A 16,947-nucleotide genomic window follows, 5' to 3' on the forward strand; every position below is an offset into this window, starting at 1 on the left:
CAGCCAATACACCATTGAATTGCTTGATCTAGCTAAAAAATAATAGTGTTGTCCTTTTAACTGTCCTTCCCCACACTACTTACAAACTACAACCTCCAGAAATGATAGTCATGGGGCGCCTTAAGGACTACTACAACCAGGAAGCCACACGTTTTATGACTGCCCACAAATGTAAACCTATATCTGTGTATAGCATTGCTGAGCTGCTGGGGAAAGCATATCCAAAGGCTTTCACTTCTGAGAATATAATCAGTGGAATCAGAGCAAGTGGTGTCTACCCCACAAACAGAGATGTTTTCAAGGTAATCAGTTCTTCTTGTCATATGTTTCAGACAGAATGCCTACCACATCTAGTGAAGCACTTACCAGAGAAGTTTCTATGCTCAGCGCAAGTCCTGTGCAACATTTAGACTCCTTTAACACAAACCCTGAAACAGAAGCAGCACAGGTTCTGTCTCTAAATGAGAAGCAAAGGTCAACATATGATTCGTTAAAGAAATTGTCCATGCAAACCCCTTTCCAAAAGGCTCAACACAAAAAATCAACAGGAAAAAAATATGAAAAAGTCAGAAGTGCTCACTGACACCCCCACAACAGAATGCATTACTGCTAGGATAAACGCTGTATCTGCCAAAAAGCCCAAGTCCTGGAACAGAAGAAAGTCAGACAAGTGAAAAGACTAAAAAGCAAAAGGCGTGTCTCTTGCAACAAGAGTTACAGTTAGAGTGACGATTCTGACATAGATGATCTGGAGTATTTATACTCCGGATTGATGATGAGCAGAGTATTTCTAATTGTCCTTTTCAAGGATGGTATTGAATGAGTTACTTTTGCTTTGGCATGCTCAGCAACTTCTTATTGCTTGAACCAATTCATGGAGAATTAAACAAATCAAAATCAGCTGATCATGGGCCAATCTCCTGTATATATTTGACTGAAAATCAATATTGAAGATCGAAAATGTTGATATCGGAAACGATATTTGGAAATTTCTGTTTATTTCCAGCTTTTTAACCATCTACCAGGTAACATCCAACAAAAAATTCAGACAGATGAAAAGTTGTTGCTAATATCTAGTGTAAATTTGAAGTTCTAGGGGAGGGGGCAGCTGCCCTCCTCTGTCCCCCCTTCCCTACGCCCATGTGCTTGTTCTTTGATATTAAAGGTGCGTTTAATAATGCTTGACATGCGGCTATTATAAAAAGCTGATTGATAAAAATTGCCCCGCTGGTATTCTAAAACTGATTCATAGTTACTTAAGCGATAGGTTTCTCTGTTTTGAAAATGTTACTTCTCTCGAATTAGAAAATGTATGCCCCGAAGATGGCATATTGTCTCCATTCCTTTGGTCTATAAATATAAATGACTTACTCAAGTTAAATATTGACATTAATTGCAAAGTTCAAGCTTACACAGACAATGTGTGCATTATCATAACGGGTTCAAGGGTTTCAAATATGGAAAGAATGGCAACAAATGTCTTCTAAAAATTCACTGATTGGGCTTCAAATAACAAACTAACCGTTGATATGAATAAAAACCAAAGCTATATTACTTAACTCCAAACATAAATCCCCTCCTATTAAGCTATGTTTTGGTGGGAATATAATTAAAATTCAGGATAATGTCAAATAACCGGGGGTTATTTTAGATAGAAAATTATTATGGTCTCTTCATATTACTTACAGAGTGAATTCAGCTGAACAATATTCCTGCCGCCTTCTTAGTATTGCCAGATCAACTTGGGGTCTAAAACCATCTACCCTAAGACTGCTGTATAAAAGTGTTATTGAAAGTACTATTCTGTATGCTGCTCCTATATGGATCAGTGCAATCAGGAAAACACATATAAGGAAAGCCCTACTTTCAGCTCAAAGGCTTTCCTTGATTTTGATTTCCAAATCTTTCATAACTGCCCCAAGTGAGGTCATAGCCACCATTTCTGGTGTACTTCCAATTGACTATTGAGCTATTGAAATATTATTGCTATGTTGCCTTAATAAAAATTGTCCTAATGTCTGGCCAAATTCCCCCCCCCCCTGTATTTCCATTATTCTGCCATTCTGCTGATCACAGTACATTTACTGATGAATTAGCTGCTCAATTTTTGGGCACAGATATTATAACACAAAAAATACCCCTCCCTTTCTTTCAGTCCCCTGTACTGTTTTGACTAATGCAATTTATCATAAATGATATCATAGGTTTGAGAATTTTGTCAGTAGCTGGATGATGAATTTGTTTTTGTAATAAGGATGATCTTTTGTCTTTTAAAAATTTTAGCCCGTCTCCTTACTTAACCCAATTTATAACTGGACATAGCCACCTAAATTATTTCCTACACAGAATTGAGAAAAGTGACACTCCACTCAGCTCGTGTGGTGGTGTTGAAAATTTTTATCATATCCTCTTTGAATGTAATAATTATTCTTTTCCTCACTCACATTTGATAAATTGTTTAAATGAGTTGTTAATCTTCTTTCCATTAGATTTGTATTTGCTTAGTGTTTGTAAACTTACTTGTTCTCTAGTGATTCAATTTTTTATTGATACAGCCTAATTTGATCAATGTTCATAGTGATCAATGTTCATAGCTTGTTTTTAGTTTGTTGTCTTTTTTCTCCTTTCTGGTTTTTGTTGTGTTTATTTCTCTCTATTTAGTGTTTAACAGTTTTTGTAGTTGTAGATGTGTAATACCAGTTTTCCAGTTCAGTCCCTAATAAGTTATCTATCTGTCTATCTATGCTACATAAATTAAATTTTTCTTGATTTGAAATTTTAAGCAGCCATTTGAAGATAACATTTCTTCAGTCCAACATGGCAATTTAGTTTAAATTGGTAATGTAATGTAGAGTTAAATGACTACTGATATACAGTCCTTGAAGATATTCTGGCTAATACAGCTGAAGATAAGCTAAAGAAATAGATTTTTCTTGATTTGAAAATTTTAAGCAGTCACTTGAAGATAGCCTTTTTCAGCCCAACATGACAACATATTTTAAATTGGTTATGTAGAGTTAAGCAACCAATGTTATAAAATTCTTAAAGATATGCTGGCTGATAGAGATACAGACTGATACAGCTGAAGATAAGCTACAGCAAATCAATTTTTCTTGATTTATAAAATATTAAGCTAGCACCTTATTTAAAGCAATGTAATAATTGAAATATATACAATTAAGCTTAAGTTCTATATAATCATTATGACAATTAAGAATAACCGGCACAATTCCATCAGGGATGATTCTATCAGACAAATGGTTATAAATTATCCCCAAGAAATATAATTTAACAGAAGTTTAAACTAATCTGCAATAAAGTGCAGCTTTTAGCCATTTTGTTTTGTAAAATGATATTAATTACTCCAATACCATTAATTTATTATGAGACAAAAATTCTGAGAACCAATTTTTCTAAAATTATATTAAACTGTATACAAAATCTAAATGTTCTACAAAACATAGCCAACAGTCATGTATTGACATGTTTGCCTCTGAAAATATATGCAGTCCATAAAACTGAATGGCAATTATGCACAAATATTTTTCATTTGACATTATTGGTTCAATTGAATCTTAATCCAATATAAACAGCACTTCCTAATTGCATGCTAAGGGGGTTAAAGATAACAACATATGGTTTTGTTAAGGGAGTGAAATGTCCAAAGCCTCAAAATTTAATTTTCAAAACCCAAATTTCTTATCCATCTGCAAGAGATTCTTCACAGTGGTACACACAGGGCAGACATGTGAATATTTGTGAGGATGAGGGGGGGGGGCTTGCATCATCCACCTCCCCTCTAATTGACATGGGCATTGTTTTTAGCAAAAAATTAACAATTTAAAAATGTATCTTGTTTGGTTCTAGCATGTCTACTTTTGGAGAACAGATATTCTCCAGGTTTACCTGGTTTTCTTTAATTGTGATCAATAATTTATACCATTTAAGGTAATACTTTTATCTGATAGGCCTATTCCAATCAATCACTTATGCAGAACTTGATCTCTTTGAGTCTAGACTGGAGTTACCATTATGCAACCCATAGAGATGAAAAAGCAATGAAATATATTATCAAATCTATATATGAAATTGTCATGACTTCTGGGATACACTGGTTGGGTAACATCTATTGTAGGGGATACCACCAGATGGCTAATTTGACAGTGTATATATATACAAATCTTTAAATTAGCTGGTAAATATTTACCAAATAATATTATTGAGTTACAACTAAAGTGAATATACCACTTGATGCCTTTTTTATGCTCTTTTCAAATATAATAATCATTTTTGTTAGAAATGAACTTTAGCCCCACCCCTATCTATACCAATTTAGGGTATATATTTGCACAGTAGGGGGATGGGGGTAATTTTATTTGTTATGTAACTGAGAGGTAAGTTTAAACTCCCCCCCCCCCCCTAATGTGCAAATATATACTCGGAATTGGTAGGCTATATATATGGGGGAGGGCTAAAATTCATTTCTGACAAAAATGATTAGGCTATTATATTTGTAAAGAGCATAAAAAAGGCATCGAGTGGTATATTCACTTTAGTTGTAACTCAATAATATGATTTGGTAAATATTTACCAATTAGCCAACTGGCCAACCAGTATTTTAAGCCTAGGAGTCCAGCTGGACATAAGGAAACATATTAAGAAAACAATTATTACTCCATAATATGCAGAATAATCTTAATTAACACTTTTGCAGAGGGATAGCCTTTATCTTCACTTCTTTCCTTGTTTTTCCAAGAAATTCACAAATTTCTTAGGACCTAGGATATATTTTAATGGAATATATACCCTACCCCCCACTCCCCTAATGTGCAAATATATACCTAGAATTACATCCTCGATCTAAATATAACATCCATTTGCATCACAAATGAACTTTATTCCCATACTAGCCATATGGTGGATGTCCCTACCTAATAAAAAGGAGCATAAAATAGGCTAAACAATCTAAAGGTAAGCCTAATACCTTTATTTATTAAGAATTTTCCTTAGACGAACTCTCGGTAAAATTCTACTTTAGTTACTTTTGACTATCTTGGAAAGGGGTTAGGTTAAGAAAATGAAACTTTCAGGGATGGGTCTACAGGCTAAAGTATGTCCTGGGAAGATATTTTGAAGTACTCACCTCCACTACTTCTCCCTCTAGAGGGTCCTGACCTTTGATGACCTGTAAAAATCTGTGTGTTATAAAACTGAAACCATACAAAATAGATCCTTTGCTTAAATGAAGAACAACACAACGGTTTTCAGCTTCACAACTTTGCTCAATCCCAATTTATAATGTTTTAAAGATATGCAAATGCATTGCCTAGATTTTGAAAAAAAAACATTTATATGTCTTAAAATTCTGCTCAAATAACTGAAATTGCATTTTCAGAGCTAAAGCCAGAGAAAAATAAACTGATAACTGAAAATTAAGGTAAAATGTTGTTTTGTCAAAATTTCAATGGGTATAGACCTGTCATGTAGGCAAATTTCATGACCCTCTAGAGGGAGAAGGAGTGGAGGTAGGTACTTCAAAATACCTTCCCGGGACATACTTTAGCCTGTAGACCCATCCCTGAAAGTCTCATTGTCCTAACCTAACCCCTTCCCAAGATAGCCAAAAGTAGCTAAAGTAGAATTTTACCGAACTCTCTCCTCCAGTCTTACCTAAAATTGTTCCGGATGGTGCAATAAAGAATGAAAATGAATAAAAAAAATTACCTTCGTAGATAATTTCACAATTTAGATGCACATTTGGAACCTATTTAAAATTTCCGCTTTTAATGAGACATCTGAATTTTTTAATTCTATACAGCCTAGACTGCAGTTTATTAAATTAATAGGCTTGGACATCTGACACCAATGCATAGAATGTTCGAGCTAACATAAACGAGCAGAAAAAAAAAACTGGTGTCTTCTAATCTGTCGAATTGTCAAGAGAGTACGGTGAATTTTTTACGCAGTACATTTCCTTATTGACTAGCTCATTAACTAAATTTCTTGCAATATTAGGCTAAACCTGATAAGTGTAAAAAAAGAATCGTCAAATTTATGTAAATTTAGAAACAATAGTTAGTTAAGAAATAAAAGTATTAAAATTAAATGGCAAATTAATTGAATTTAATTCGCATTGGCTGTCGACACTGTAATCTCTATTGAGATGGATATTGCCTCTAAAGCTCTCGCTTTACTTATTACTTCCTTTATTTCTCACCCAGCCGGTTTGGTCGACTAGGAACTTCTACTCTTATGATAGTATTTCTGGTATGCTTCCATGTTTATTGCAGTCCTCAGAAGTAATGGCAAGGGGTGATCAGAAAATTTTTTTCGTCAATACTTGGGAGGTCGTCCTCTTGGTCGAGAAGTATTTATTTTTCCTTCAAAGGCTATTTTGACAGTTACGGTGGGGGTACGTACGCTGAACATATCCTAACCATTGAAGCTGTTGGAGTGGGATGGTATATATGATGGTAGTTGAAAAAAGACAGTAGCCGTTCGTTTGATCTTGATTAAGGTAAGTCATGCTAGTAAGATTCGGAGTGACTTAGTTTCCAAAGCCGCCAGTCGGCGCTTTTCGTCGGCTTTTAGAGTCCATATCTCCGCTCCATATATTGCAACTGGAATGACTAAGGCCTGTAAAGTCGCATGTTCAGTCTTAAGGGCAGATATTTTTTTTCTAAAAAGAGCGCAGTGACTTGAAGCATGTGGAGGCAAGAACAAAGTGTTATTTGATGTGTCTTGAGGAGTCATTGGTGGATGACAGCAGGGTCGTCCTGAGGCTCATTTATTGGGGAGGGGGCGATTTTCGTAAATTTTACCGAATTGCCACCTGATTTATGCCAAATTTTGTGCAGAAATCAAGAATTTTGCTGAATTTTGGCCGATTCTGCAAAATTTCTGTTGAAATTTTCGCCTTCGGCAAACTTTCTACCGACTTCCAAAAATTGGGGGGGGGGGGGGCCCCCTCCCCCCATCGGGACTCCCCTGGATATCAGAACACCTCCTAAGTAAACGAACTGGCCGACCTACTCAATTTCTTTGCCCTAAATAGTGATATTGTTGAGAGGAGGACGGGTTGTTGCGAGCCGTGATACTCTCATCGTCTTGATCTTGCCAGCGTTTATTTTTATTCCAAAAGAACTAGCTGAGTCGTCAATAGTGTTTGCAGTGGCATAGTGTTTGCAGATCCTAAGTTATTCCATTCAAACAATTAATGTCATCAGATCATACAAGCAGGTCGAAGAGGTCTCTTTCTAAGACTACCCCCATGTTATTAGTAACAAGTACCAGAACACCATTTTGGAACAGGCAGAAATGTATGGGCAAAAGGAGGCATTCTTGGAGAACGCCTGAAGAGGTAAAAAACTCTTCAGTAAATCCTTGGCTAGTCTGCACGATGCTTCTCGCTCTCTCCTACATTCTGCTTATAATATCGAAATTATCAGAGGGAACTCGTTCCTAAGCAAAATATATCAAAGACCATCTTGCCAGATCAGGATGAAGGCTTATTTGAAGTCGATTAGTAGTTGGTATAGCTTTTTGCCAAATTATAAATACCGCTCCATGATTTGTTTGATGACAAAGATTTGATTTATGTTGGATCTGTTCTGATAGAGCACAGCTTAATATTCAAGTATTGCGTGCCTTATTATGTTTTTAATGCGATCCAGAACTATTTTCGCGAGTATTTTAGCTGACTGGTGAGTAAGCGATACGAGCCTGCAGCATTCAGAATTACTTTTGGATCGCGCCTTGTGAAAGGATACAATGGCAGATGTCGACAAGAAATCAGGGTGGTATTTTTTCCTACACATCTGTTTCTTTTTGAAGGCATAAATCGATAACAAAATTCTGTTTGTATACCGTCTATCCTGGGTGCCTTATTGGATTTGAGGGATTTTAGAGCGGCTTCTACCTCTGAATCTACCTCTGGATGGTGGGATTGGTTCATCATTTTTTTTGTGCTGTGAACTTCTGAAGAACTTCAGAGTTTGGGTTTGCTGTGAGATTTTGCTTTCCCCGAAAAAGTTCGTTCCAGTGATCTCAGATTCCAGTGCAAGAAACAATTTTTCACCTCTTTTTATTCAAGAGACCCAGGCACTTCGGTATCTCTACAATTTGCTAGCTCTATAGCAACTTTGAACATGAGGTTTGAGTCACCCCTTCTAAAGTCGTCTTCGCAATATTGACATTTTTCGGTTATAATATCTTTAAGGGCCTAGCGAGTTTTCTTACCAATTCAGCGTTTGAGTTGTCTGAATCCATCTTTGCTTTCTCGGTCTCTTGTTTTGGATTAGTTCCTTTCTCGTTGCATATATCAATGATCTCCTGGATAATCCATTTTAAAATGATATAATAAGAATGCCACAACGAATGAAGGTTGGATATAGAATTTTAAGATTCGGAAGCAATTCTTGCTATTCCTAGTAAATAAAAAGAATAATCGTCATACTTTTAGCATCTTTAGGAAGTTTTAGTAATTATGAAATAAAAATAAACTTCAAAATGCTGCTGCAAAATACTTCTTGGATTTACCTTTGACATAATTTCTTATTGTCAAGAATAATATTATATTTCAACTTCTTGTTTCAAAATTTTGCAATTCAAATGCCCCTTAAAAGATAAACTGGATATAAAAGGCATAATTTGTTGTTGTGTTGCGGGTCCCTGTTTCACTATAAGTTGGTTTTGCCGTCTATATCCTCCCCAACAAAAAAATTTTGCCTGTGCATCTTTATAACGCCGTTGAAGCCTTCCATGAGTTTAAACTGCCGACAGAATCTTAGACAGTGTAATAGCACCTTTAAAGCAAAGAGTGGAGTTTGAAAAATGATTTTTTTTATCACCAAGGCGTTTCGTATGGAAAGAGTTCATAAACATTTTGGAAGTGGCTCATTCGATTTGAAATTGAAATTTTGGTGCCCTTTTTAGTAGAAAAATGATTGGAGGGTGACCAGCCCCCTTCTCAAGCACCTCTTTCTCCCCAAGACTTCTAAAGACCAGATCATAATTTGCACTTTACTGAAAACAAATACATTTTAAATGTTTTCTATTTTTTTTAATTTTCATAAATCCAAAATTATTAAAATTCTATGGAATGAATATCAGTACATACATCAAACTGTCAAGTCACGTGGATGTCGCGTGCACACTTCATATGATGTAAAGATCAAATTTTTCATGACAGGATAAAAACTGATTTCCTGGCACGATTCTTAAGACAAAAATACAAAAAAATTCCACATGACTCAGAAAAAATCCTTTGCTTTATACTTGGTCCAGCCTTTTCTTGATGATGCAATACTTTTTATCACTAATATTTCTGTTTTACCGTCTGAATTATTTTCTGGAATATCTCATAAGCTTCTGTCGTGGACTGATGAGTTTCCACTTTCGTAGACAGATATTATTAGTGAAAAAGTATCACGACTTATATCCGCGGATTCAGCGAGAGGAAATTCTTCAGCAACACTTTCGTCTTGATCAAGTTGATATTCCTAACCATTTCTTGAATTCAGATCAGTGTATAAAACAGAATGTCCACTCAGTTCAGTATTTTTTTTTGCTCTGATTCATTAAAGGCTTCATTAGTTCTCTCTGGCACTAAAAGATTAACACCAGAACCAATCTGAACCTCTGTTGAGTTTTTTTGGTTAAAACAGAAGAATAAAAATGTATCCAGACAACAGTGCACTGGGACACCACTTTCTACAACAAACCATATATACGAGGTGGCAGATTTTTATCTAAACTATCTACAGTTCACAAGAAGAGACCTGTTAATATAGATGGCTTATACAACAGAATTAACATTTAGGGAGTGTTGTATTGCTGTACACCATCTATTATAGCGAAGATAAGCTGTTTTTTATATGCAGGGAGGGGGGATATCTAAGACTATAAAGGATTTATTTTTAAGTCTACGTTTCTAAGCTTTCCATTGGAGTTACTTTCAACAAATATGGACAGAGACCTTCTGGTCTTCATTTATTCAGAGGAACATGTTTTGTGCTAAGGATACAACATGCATCATGAAGGGGTAACTATTTCCCTCTTATTTATGATAGAATATTTAATAAAGAGAAGTGTAGTCTTTTAAATATATCAGAGAATTGCAAAACAAAATTACAGTCAAATCTATAGAAATGATTCAATTTTATTTTGAAAGCCAGTATACCTAATTGACATATTTTACCGAATTATTTTATAAAATCTGGCGTAAAGAGCTAAATGTTAAGGGGGTCGATAGCCTCTCACAAATTTAGAATAGCTCTTGATATGATGTTAAAATTAAAAAAAAAAATTAAACCAGGAAAAACAGATTCAAATGAGAATGACGGGCTACAAAATAATAGAAAAAACATATAATATCCAGTACAAAAAGGGGTCACAACCACCTTACTCCTAAACACCGACTACTACTACTACTACTACTACTACTACTACTACTAACAACTCACCGCAGCACCAAGCCGCCTGAGGCCAACACAGCTACGCACGCTCCTCCTCCACCCCAATGTATTCAAAGCCTCCCTTTTTACAGCCGCCCACGAAGTTCCCATTTCCTTTAAATCTTTCTTTATGACGTCCTCCCACTCAAGACGGGGACGGCCTGCTTTCCGTTTAGCCCTAGATGGTTGGCCGAAAAGAACAATCTTCGGCAATCTGTCATCCTTCATCCACACAACGTGCCCTGGCCACCTCAACCTTTCTTTCATTATAGCCCTAGAGAGTGGTATTGAACCACATTTTTCGTATAGCCTATTGTTTGAAATACGGTCAGTCAGCCAGGTACCCAGAACAATCCTTAAGCAATTTCTATGGAAAACATTTAGCAAATCTTCATCCGCTTTTCGGAGCGTCCATGCTTCAGAGCCATATTTGACCACTGTCATCACTGTAGCTTCTAATATTCTAATCTTGGTTCGCAAACTTATCTTCCTATTCTTCCAGACTTTTTTTTAACTGCAAAAGAAATACCCTGGGCCTTGGCTATTCTATTTTTAATATCTTCACTGCACCCACCATATTTACTAATAATACTACCAAGGTAAGTGAAGCTGCCCACCTGCTCAATCTTTTCATTACCCTACGTCACCTTTTCATCTTCACTTATTCCTAGCCTTAGTGACTTAGTCTTCCTAACATTAATTATCAAATCAATTCTAGCACCCTGAACTCGCAAAACCTCTAAAACTTTATTTATTTTTCTCACACTTTCATCTAGGATGCTTAAATCATCAGCATAATCCAAGTCCAGGAGACTTTTCCTCCCCATTTGTTTCCGTGGTCTCCCATTGCTTTTCCTGTGCTCCTTAAAACAAGGTCCATCAAAATAATCCATATAAAGGGGGATAGAACACAACCCTACTTAACTCCTGATTTAATACATAACCAGCTGCAAACCTCATTTCCTACCTTAACCGCAGCAGAGTTATTCTCGTACATAGCACTAATCACTTTAATGTATTTGTCTGGTATACCATACAAGGATAAAACCTTTACTAAAGCTCTTCAGTCAAAAGAATCTAATGCTTGCTCATAATCTATAAAACTGAGGACCAAAGGTGTTTGAAAACTCATGCACTTCTCAATTATTAGCCTAAGAGTGAAAATTTGGTCGACATATCCTCTACCTTTTCTTAAACCGCACTGCTCTTCTCTTAAAACTTTGTCTACGGCATCTCTCAGTCTAAAAAGTATCCTATTACTAAGTAATTTACTACCTACAGAGACCAGACTAATGTCTCGATAATTACCACACTCACTTTTATTACCTTTCTTATAATGTGGCTTAATTAAGGTTTTCCTAAAATCATTAGGTACTTCCCCTTTTTCACAAATCATTTTCATAATCTCCAGTAACTTATTTCTAACCTCAGAGCCACCATATTTAAGAAACTCATTTACCTCCTTATCAGCACCTAGAGTCTTATTATTCTTTAATCCTTTTAGTACTGTTGCTAATTCCTCCTCACAAAACAAATCTTCCTTCACATCCAAGGTATCACAAACTTTTTCATTTTCCTCCATATTTTTTCCTGCAACTCTATCTCGGTTAAGCAAATTCTCAAAATGTTTGGCCCATCTCTCTTTAGTTTTTTCCTTATCGCTAATTGCGGCCCCATTCCTATCTTTAACTGGGCCAAGTCCGGATTGACTACTTCTTCTCAATTTGTTAACATGCCAGTATAATATTTTACTATTAAGCCGTCTAGCTGCATCTCCCAAATCCTCGGCAGTTTTATCCATGGCCTCCACTTCACACCTTCTTAGTTCATATTTTAATGCTTTCCCCACTTTCTTTACATTTCTTTTGTTTTCATACAATCTATCACTCAGATAATTCTTGTACAAGTCCTTTCTCCTTTCTCTTAAACATAAAGTTTTTTCACTAATATGCTTAGCTGCAGTTCTAGCTTTTTTCCCTAATACACCTTCAGCAACTTCACAAATTATTTTTCTAAAATTATTCCAACCATCTTCCACATTATCAAATTTTAAACTCTCAAGTTTAGCATTCAGCTGTTCCTAGAAAGTTTCTCTCAAATTCTCATCCTGGAGTCTACCAACATCATAACTTCCCGAGAGGTAGTTACCCTTCCGATATTTGAGCTTTAAATTAACCCTTGACCCTACCAGATGGCGATCTTTACTTTTAACATCAATAACAGCACTCCTATATACCCTAGCATCCTGTATTGATCCTGCCAGTCTTCGGTTTACTTCGGAGTCTTATTATTCTTTAATCTTTTTAGTACTGTTACTAATTCCTCCTCACAAAACAAATCTTCCTTCACATCCAAGGTATCACAAACTTTTTCATTTTCCTTTGTATTTTTTTCCTGCAACACTATCTCGGTTAAGCAAATTCTCAATATTATCGACCAATCTCTCTTTAGTTTATTCCTTATTGCTATTAGCGACCCAATTCCTATCTTTAACTGGGCCAAGTCCGGATTGACTTCTCCCCCTCAATTTGATAACATGCCAGGATAATATTTTACTATTATGTCATCTAGCTGCATCTTCCAGATCCTCGGCAATTTTATCCGTGGCCTCCACTTCTCACCTTCTTAGTTCATATTTTAATTCTTTCTCCACTTTCCTTACATTTCTTTTGTTTTCATATGATCTATTACTCAGATAATTCTTGTTCAAGTCCTGTCTCCTTTCTATTAAACATAAAGCTTTTTCACTGATATTCTTAGTTGCAGTTCTAGCTTTCTTCCCTAAGACACCTTCAGCAACTTCACCAATTATTTTTCTAAAATTATTCCAACCATCTTCCACATTTTCAAAATTTAAACTCTGAAGTTTAGTATTCAACTGTTCCTGGAAAGTTTCCCTCAAATTTTATCCTGGAGTCCTCCAACATTATAACTTCTCGGGAGGTAGTTACCCTTCCGATACTTCAGCTTTAAATTAACCCTCGACATTAGCAGATGGTGATCTTTACTTTAAAAATCAATAGCAGCACTCCTTTACGCCCTAGTATCTTGTATTGATCCTGTCAGTCTTCGGTTTACTATAACATAATCAATAAGGTTTGCTGTCTTACCATCACGTGAATACCATTTTAACTTATGAGCCATTTTATGACCAAACACCGTATTGGTTATAACTAGATTGTTATACCTAAAAAATTGCAAAAGTCTATATCCATTACTGTTTTCTTTTCGTACACCAAATTTACCTAAGGTGGGATACCATCTATCCATATTTCTACCAATCTGGGCGTTAAAATCTCCTAGTAATAACATCATATTTCTACCTGGGACCCTGTCTATTTGCTCCTGTAACTGTAAGTAAAATTTATCTGAGTCACTAGTATCTCCGTCAGTCGGTTCTACAGGGGCATATACTACTATAACTGATACCCTAAACTTTCTAATCATAAAATGAGCAATTAGTATCCTATTATTAATACCTTCCCAGCCTAAACAAGACTTAGCAGCTTCCTTAGTCCTCATGATCCCGAATAATGGTCTATGTACCCCATCCTTCTTTCCTGAGTGAATAAATTCTATATCAACTAATTTCATGCTTCCTTCCCCTGGGATATGAGTTTTTGAAATTTCTACTAAATCCAGTTCAAATCGTCTGAATTCGTCAGTCAAAATGTCGATAATAGTCATTTTTTAATGTCGTAACATTCCAAGTTCCAATTTTCATGTTCTTTAAATCATTGAAATTATTTTCGCCTCAGGAAAGCAATGATCCCGGATACCAGTGCAGGACGGGGATAATATATCTTCTCAAGTCTACACCGAAGTGCTTAAGCCGGCTTGGAACCGGACAGCAAGAAGTCCCTGGGACCTCCTGGGCCCATCGTGGTCACAACATGGTTTTCAGCACTTGGCGATGCTCTTCTATCAACAAGAGTCAAAATCCTGCACAGACAGTCTCAAGCCTATTACCTCCGACTCAATATATATTAATGCTTACAAATATTATGCTACTACGGGGACAAAGACGACCATCAAAACATACCAAGCCCAGAAAAAATTTTCCATTAGTCAGAATCCCGTGCGAATGCTGTGTTGTTTACTAGGATATAATTTCCTCGAGGGGTGCCACTCCTCAAGTGGGAATAGAGTTGACCGCAAAGTCCCCAGTCTTGCAGGTACCCCGAAAAGGTCGAGGCAGCCCTTTGCAGAGGCCGTTGTCCACAGATCTGGATCTTACGCCCTGCCACAGTTGTCCTCCTATAGAGGGTCCTCCCGCGACGGTGTTCTGCATCACCACGCAATTTAACCCATTACTGGGAGAAGATTTGTAACTCCAGGGACTTTTTGAAAAATCGGTGAGTTGTTTTGAATGTACATTGAGCGACTTTCTTCTTCCATTACCTCTAATCACGACCCCGGGTGAAGTTGCCTCAGTTCCTATCAAAGACCCCTAGAAACAAAATCCCCCCTTGATGCGAGCTACCTAGGAAGGTACCCTATATATCTACAGGGCGTTCCCCTATCGCCACCTAGGGACACGCCGAATGGCCTGGGGGAGGCCAGAAAAAAAATTGGGAATTTTTTTTTCAGAAAAAAGTTGTGTTTTATTATTAGGTGATTTTGAAAGTAAAGTCCAAAAAGCTTACGGTATGATTGTATCTTCGAAAGCTTCGTATAGTCGAAAGATGCAGGCCCAGTTATTTTCGGTGATGGTAACACCACATGTGTTGGCGTTCTCTCCTTTTTGTGTTCACTTATTTGACAAGAATAAACGTACGGTGGGTTCTTGCTACAACCGTTTTTGTAAATTTATTTTACGTGTGCCTTCTTGGAAACATAACACAGGGATTAGCTCCAAGGAGGAATGCTAAGACTCAATAAATACAAGAGTAAAGTTGCGCTAATACCGAACTTCTGCTTTAAAGGGAAGAATAAAAGCCCTTGACTTATCGAATTTTGGCATGATGGTTTAAACGAATCAACTGCACAGTAATGAATTCTTTTTTTTACCCTGATTAGTTTGAAACTTACAGCTGAAGTCAATGCTTATTATACTGGACTCTCTCACGCTACCAAAGAGGAGCCTCCATTACAAAGCTACATTGTGTGCACTGAGAGCCTAAGTGTTCACCACCACATATTTCCACCCACACGCTAAATCCTTGTTTGATTTTAGGTGTCTGATTGGCTCTAAAGTTTTAGTGATTGTTCACTGGACAAAGAGAAACACATATTTTTTTGTGCGAAGGGAGTTAGGGGGCAGGAACAGTGCATTGGGGCCATGGAGACTCCAACGCACAAGAAAAAATCGAATAGAAAATTCGATTCTCTTAAAACAGAACCCCAAAATGGTCCAAAAACTTCCTTTTCCAATTAGCTTGAAACTTTCAAGGATTATTGTATGGGCTAAGGGGACCAACCCTTAGATTGAAGGGGGGGTTGTAAAAGGCCGGGAATGGACCAGAAACCGTATTGACCCCAGTCAATTTTTAAGGTCGCAGCCAAAAGTCTCCAGGCCAAGAGGAACCTAAAATAAAAAGCAAAAATCACGGCATGGTCCTCCATAAAAATGGTTCTCAAAAGGGCCAAATCTCATTTTTGCTGAACAAATCAAAGCTTATATCCTTAAACCCTTCAGCCAAAAAATTCCAATGCTGAGGAAAAATAGGAAAAACCCCTTAAAAAGGGCTATAAAAAAATTTTCCTCCGAAGGGCTAAAAACTTACACCCGTCAGTCCAAAGGCGAGGAAGCCCTCATGCACGAAATAATTAGGTTAGAAGCACTGTCCCCAGCATTTTTCAGGTATTGCTTGGAGAACCAAGCTGAAAGTTTCGGGGGATGTAGGGGGCCAAGTGGACCTCAAATTTTTACTTGGGGTGAGGGTGCAGAAGTAAATCAAAAGGCACTATATGCATCCAGATAATCAAAATAGCGCAGCTGTAATATTTCAGAAACGGTTTGGGGGCATCAACTTGAAACTTTCGAAGTGCGGGAGGGGGATTACAAATTTTGTGCCTAGATATAAGGGACTAGACAAAACTTTGTGTCTTCGATCCACCTAAAATATATACACTATTAGCCCTAGTGGACATTAAAAACCATTTGTGAAGTGGTGAGGTAAATCAAACGACAGTGTGTGCAACACAATTGACCATAAGATGTGCCCCAATTTGTACTAGATTGAATCCATAATAAACAAACAGAAATTAACTTAAGAAAAGATTTTCCAAAAATAAAGTTTTCAAGGAAAAGGAAATAGTCATATAAAAAGCTAAAAGATCAGAAATAAAGAAAGGCAATGGTTCAAGTTTAACAGTAACAGGGAGCAAAATGAGAAAATACTACAAATGGATGAAGGCTCTGTCCCTTAAAGGGTTAGGGGGTCGGTAGCACTGGTCTTATTTGAAGTAATTTCTGCTAGTTCTAAGATTGACTTGATTGTTCATTTAAATTCATTTTCGCCTAGGATTGATCTATCCATCCATAACAGAA

General features: G+C 36.7%; 1 protein-coding gene across 2 annotated transcripts in view; it reads right to left on the reverse strand.

Moving 5' to 3' along the window:
* The window catches only part of LOC148953784 (uncharacterized), a 34,688-nt gene extending 28,847 nt beyond the window's left edge, over window positions 1–5,841 (reverse strand). For both annotated transcript variants that reach the window (XM_089108493.1, XM_089108492.1), the window contains exon 1: window positions 5,725–5,841. The gene's annotated coding sequence lies outside the window, so the exon portion shown is untranslated. The remainder of the gene's footprint in view (window positions 1–5,724) is intronic.
* Between the last annotated feature and the right edge of the window lie 11,106 nt (window positions 5,842–16,947).

The sequence above is a fragment of the Artemia sp. Qi Xiang Cuo genome, chromosome 3, assembly GCF_049724085.1.
Source record: "Artemia sp. Qi Xiang Cuo chromosome 3, ASM4972408v1, whole genome shotgun sequence".
Lineage (NCBI taxonomy): Eukaryota > Metazoa > Arthropoda > Branchiopoda > Anostraca > Artemiidae > Artemia > Artemia sp. Qi Xiang Cuo.